Below are 6,000 nucleotides of genomic sequence, written 5' to 3'. Positions count from 1 at the left end.
CAGCTTTCCATGTTGGAATGACTGGGCACATGGGTGCAAGCATTTTTATAGATCGGCCTTTTTTATAAAATATTCTAAATTTTAATTGATATAATTATAATTTATGGTTTACAGGGTCTTACTCCCCACCATACACAAAAAAACCAATAACAAACAAACAAAACCAGCTTCCTGTATCCCAGACTGGTTTCTAATTTGCTCCACAGTCAAGGATGACCTTGAACCCCCAATCCTCCTGGCTCTGCCTCCTGAGTGCGGGGTGCACAGGTGTGCACCGCCCTTGCCAGGCCTGTTTTCCACTGGCTTCTCTGGAGTTCGCTGCTGAGTCGGTTGAGTCCTTACTGCTTTGGCAGGCAATCCCTGGCTGATTCTCGGCAGAGTTATTTTCTCTCCATTCTCCAGTCTGCCTCATCACTCTCTCCATTGCCGTCAAGAGCTAATGTGTTTGAAATAATTCATTTGTCAAATTTTGGTTTTGTTGCCTGTATTTGGGGGATGATATTCAAAAACTTATTTCCCGAGAAACCCTGTCTCGAAAAACAAAAAAAAAAAAAAACAAAAAAAAAAACAAAAAAAAACTTATTTCCCCATTTTTGTGTTACAGAGTTTTGTTTATTTTTATTTTATTATTCTGTGTGTTACGCATGTATGTGCAAGTGTGCCATGGCCCATGTGTGTAGTCCAGAAAACAACTTTATGGGGGTCGGTTCTCTCCTTCCACCTTTATGTGGGTTCTGGGGATCGAACCCAGGTCACCAGGCTTGTGCAACAAGCCCCTTTACCTGGTAAGCCATACCGCTGGTCCCAAGCACAGTGCTTTCTGGGTCACCACTCCCTCCCATTGTCATCCTTCCCCGTGTCGTGTTACAAGCGGTAGTCATCTCTTCAGCACAGATGCAGCTTCATATAAGATTGCCACACCTCCCCGCCCCCCATTTTTCAAATGATCACATACGCATTGTACAAAGGAACGGGTTTTCCTTGTGGGATTTTCACGTTTGTGTCGTCTTCACTTTCCCGTTTCCCTTTTTTGCCCCTCACCCATCATTACTGCCCCTTCCTTTCTCCTTATAGACCCCCCTTCCATCTTCTTGTTACACACTCGCTTTTTAAAAAAAAAAAATAGATTCTATGTATGAGCACAAACATACAGAGCCATCTTCCTGGGTCAGGATTATTCTTTTTAACACACTGGTCCCCAGTTCCATCCATTTTCCCATGAATGATGTCATTTACTCTTTTTTACGAGTGAGGAGCGTTGCTCTGTGTACATACATTTCTTCATCTGCCGAGGCACCGCTAGGTTGGCTCCACGGCTTCGCTATTGAAAACGGTGCTACAAGGCGCATTTCAGTGCTGCACTGAGGTACTTTTTTTTCCCCAGGAATATACCCAGGAGTCGTGACACCGAAGCCATCGGGTGGTTCAACTGATGACTTAGGGTTTTGAGAAATTCCCATACTGATTTCCATAGTGGCTGTCAGCTTTTGTTTCTATTAATAATGTGCAATAGGGGCATTTTTCCCCCACATTGTGGCCAACACTTGCTTGTTTGTTTTTTTTTGTCAATTTTGAAATTATATCTATTTATTCAGTATGTGTATATGTGCATGTGAGTATATATGTGTGTATGTGGAGGTCAGAGGATGACTTGTGGGAATCAGCTCTCTTCTACCATGTGGCTTCCAGGGTTGGAACATCAGGCTTGACAGCAAGCACCTTTATTGGCTGAGCCATCTTACCTGAGCTTGTTTTCCCTTCTTTTCTTCTTTCCTTCCTTCCTTTCTTTTCTTCTTTCTCTCATTCTTTTCTTTCCTTCCTTTCTTTTGAGAAAGAGTCTCTATTTGTAACACTAGCTGTCCTGGAATTCACTATGTAGACCAGACTGGCCTGGAACTCACAGAGAGCTGCCTACATCTGCCTCCTATGTATTGGGATTAAAGGCGTGCCCCACCATACCTGGTCCCTTGTTTTCTCAGTGAAATTCATAGTGATAAGAAAGATGGAGTCCTAATACAGCTTTGATGGGATTTCTGGATGAGTAGCCAAAATCTTAGCGGTGTGCTTTTCCCAAGTGAGCGCCCTTTCCTTTAAACACACAGCCTCGTGTTTACAGAGCTGAAGCAGAGCAGTATGCTGTAAACATGGCAGGAACTCAAAACCTGGGATCCTAAAGTGCTGGGCTGGGCTGGGCTGTGCTGGGCTGTACTCAGAGACAAATCAGGGCACAACTACTCTAGGTACAATCCAGTTTGCAGTCTCTGAGTCTGGCATTGAAGAGCCCAAGGGCACTGACCTAAGCCACAGACAGAGCTTGAAGCAGTGCCCAAGTCAGCACCAGCTTTCCCACGGGGACAGAGCAGGAGAAGCCCACCAGAAGGTCAGGAGACAGGGGATAGAGGCCTCTGAAGCCCATCTAGTCACGGACTCACCATTTGGAGAGAGCTGCGTTTGTGGGGGCTACCCCTTCACCCGCGACTGAGCTGGGGGCTTGCTAAAAGTGAAAGTGATTTTTGGAGGGCTCTGGAGGCGTTTGCTGCTGGAGAGGAGATGTTCCACCCCCGGGGTCCACACCAGCTTCAAAACAGTGCCTCTGCTTGCTTTCAGCTGAGGCACCTTGGTTGCCTCTGCTACTTCTAGATGTTTCTGAGGTTACAGCAAGCCACACCATGTTCCAACCCAGGCAGAGGCAGAATGAGACCCTCCCCTGCTCCCTCAGCACAGCTCAGCTGAGAACAAAGGCTCCAGGGTCTCAGCATTGTCTGGGGCATTGTTCCCTTTTCTCCCAACCAAACAAGATAGACATCAGCCAGCCTTCCAGAAGGGAGGAACAGGATCAGAGGGGCTCAGGGCATCCTGGAAATCACACAGCATAAACTGCAGGGCTAGGATTCAGACCCAGTGGCCTGACCTGACACCTTATCCTGTGAGAGGCCTGTGACTGCTCAGTAGTCCATAAGCGAGCTTTGTGACTATGAGAAAGGAACAGAAGAGAAGGCCAACGCAGCCTCACGGAAACCCGGAGTTACTGGATTTGAGAGCGATAAGACAAAAACATAGTTCACCCCTTTAAGAGTCTGTAACTCAAAGCAAATAAAGTCAGAGAGAATCAGAGGCCGAATGGGTTACATAAGACACAAGAGAGAAAGAGAGAGAACAAGAGCAGGACAGGGGGACAGAGCAGAGAGAGGGAGGGAGGAAGAAAACAGGAGAGGGAGAGATTAAAGAGGGAAAGGAAGGAAAAGAGACAGAGAAGGAGAGAGGGAGAGGACAGAGCAGGCTGGGGAGATGACTCGGGTTAAAACACTTGCCCCTCAGGACTGAGGACCAGAGTTCAGATCTTCAGAAAGTCACATAAATGTTAGGTGGGCCATGTGGCCTGACTGTGAGAACAGAGGCAGGGTCCCCAGCAAGATTTGAAGAGTTATAGAGGATGATTCGTGACTTCAACCTCAGATACACACACGCACACACACACACATACATGCACACAAACACACACCCCACTAGAAAAAAAATGAAAAATGTCATTAAAAAGGAAGACAGGAGTTGGGCACTGATGGTGCACACCTTTAATCCCAACACTAGGGAGGCAGAGGCAGGTGGATCTCTGAGTTCGAGGCCAACCTGGTCTATGTATTGAGTTCCAGGAGAGCGAAAGCCACACAGAAAATCCCTGTCTCAGGCCCCACCCTGAAAGACATAAATCACGGAGGTATAATTAAATGTCAGGATACTGGGAGGGGGGGTTAAGTGTGGGTGAGCTACAGCTCAGTAGGTAGAAGCACACTTGGACCCCTGGATTTCATCTCAAGGCTGGTTTATGTGACACTGGGCATGAAACACATTTGTGTTAGACAACCTCTCTATCAACTGAGCTAATCCAGACTCATTCTTTTTTTAAAAAAGAATCATTTTAAAATTAATTTATTTTTATTTTATGTGCATTGATATTTGCCTGTGTGTGTGTGTGTGTGTGGGTGTGTGTGTGTGTGTGTGTGTGTGTGTGAGGGTGTTGAAATCACTGAACTAGAAATACAGACAGTTGTGAGCTGTCATGTGGATGCTGGGAATTGAACCTGAGTCCTCTGGAAGAGCAGTCAGTGCTCTTAACCTCTGAGCCATCTCTTCAGTCCCTCGGACTCATTGTTAAGTCCTTGTGCTAATTTTTATTTGAGACAAACCTTCACTGAGTTGTTCAAGCTGGTCATGAGCTCACTCTATAATCCAGGAAGGCCTTCAACTTACCAGCCTCTGCCTTGGCCTCCCTTAGAGTGGGATGGCACCATTAGGCCCAAATGAAGTATTCTTGAATACAAATAGCAGTGGCCATTTTTTTGCAGTTCATACTGAAATTCATCTTAATTAAGCACGGAATTAAAATTGAGTATGACCCTGGGTCAACAGACCCCTGGGTGTGTCCTTGAGAATGGAGTGTGACCCTGAGTCACCAGACCTCTGGGTCTGGTCTGTCTTTGAGGATGCTCCCAAAGCAACTTCTTTGAGGAAGGAAGACCCACTCTAAATGTGCACCAAGGTCCAGATTCATATAAAAGAAGTGAACTGAGCACCATGTTCCCTCTCGCTGCCTCCTACCGCAGACTCTTTCCAGCTCCCACAGCTCGGCCTTCCCCTACAGCGGTAGACTGTGCCCTCAAACTGTGTGCAAAAGCACACCTGTCCTTAAGGTGCCTTTCTCCGGTGTTTTGTAGTAACAGTGAGAAAAGTGACTATGAACACAGCAGAGACAGGAAAAAGGCCCTTTTCCAGCCTGCACACACCTGCTCTGTGCTGGGCACATCACAACAGGCGAGTCTGAGTCTCACAAATGAACAGTTCCAATAAGGAACATGGGGCCAGGACCATGAGATGCTCGGCAGGTAAAGGCTTGCTGCCAAGCCTGGCAGAGTGAAAGAATTGACTCTCGAGTTGTTCTCTGATTTTCACATGGGGTTTGCATATACACATAAATAAATAAGCATTTAAAAAGCATAAACGATATACGTTTGTTCTAATATACAAAATCTCATAGCCAGTCACTTATGAAAAACTATGCCGAACATTATTTACAAAATTAGTCATCAGTCAAAAACCTCAGATTCCAAAAAGCACAGATAGAGCTACAACCTCGGGCTACAAAGAAGTAAAACTGTATGTAATGAGTGAGTGAGGGCGAATTGAAACCATGGGTGGGAAGAAAAGTTTACTGGGGACAAACTGCCAAGACCATGGAGGAGGGGGCAGAGAAAGCAAAGTGACAGAGGTAACGTGAAACGTTCCGCCTGACCCGGAACTAGATGCCCTTGTTCAAGGTAGCCGGACCTTTGTGGGCCCATGGAGGAAGGTTCCCGGTCAGTGGAAACCTGGCTTATGAGACCTGCTTCCTGGTAATAAGAAAAGCGCCTTTAGGCTTCTTTTTACCAGCCAGAGGCCTCTGTGTGGGGTGCTGTCTCCAGCACTGCCCCTCTGGGGGCTGCTTTGGACATCTATCCACTTGGAAATTATGAACTTATTTTAATATCTTAGAAAAACTAACTAAAATTGAAGTTGCATACTATCTCAAAATCACTTGGGTCATAGCAAAAATGGAGACAGGACCTGAATGCCCACCTAATTTAAGCAAAATTAATGAAATAGTATTCAATTATCCCTGTGAGCTTCTGGGTACACATGTGATATAAGAATTTTTCCAAAGCAGGCTGGAAACTGGGATATTCACCCCTAACTCCTCCTCTTAACTCCTCTGAGGTCGGCCCCATATCCCTACCCTGTCAATTTCATGTCCTCTTTTTCAGAATCCAATTTGTGCTAACACGGGTCTCATTTTTGGCTTGTAGTTGGGAGAGAGAAATTCTCTTTCCCAATCTCCTCCCCACCCCCATTCCAAATGGCTAATACTGATTCAACACCGCCCCCTGTAGGGTTGATCTTGCTTCAGTTTGAGACTGGTGATCAGCATGGTTAGACACTGGGCTATTTACTATTCCCAATCTGCGCGAG

The sequence above is a fragment of the Arvicola amphibius genome, chromosome 2, assembly GCF_903992535.2.
Source record: "Arvicola amphibius chromosome 2, mArvAmp1.2, whole genome shotgun sequence".
Taxonomy (NCBI): domain Eukaryota; kingdom Metazoa; phylum Chordata; class Mammalia; order Rodentia; family Cricetidae; genus Arvicola; species Arvicola amphibius.
Note: the sequence above shows the minus strand (reverse complement) of the source record.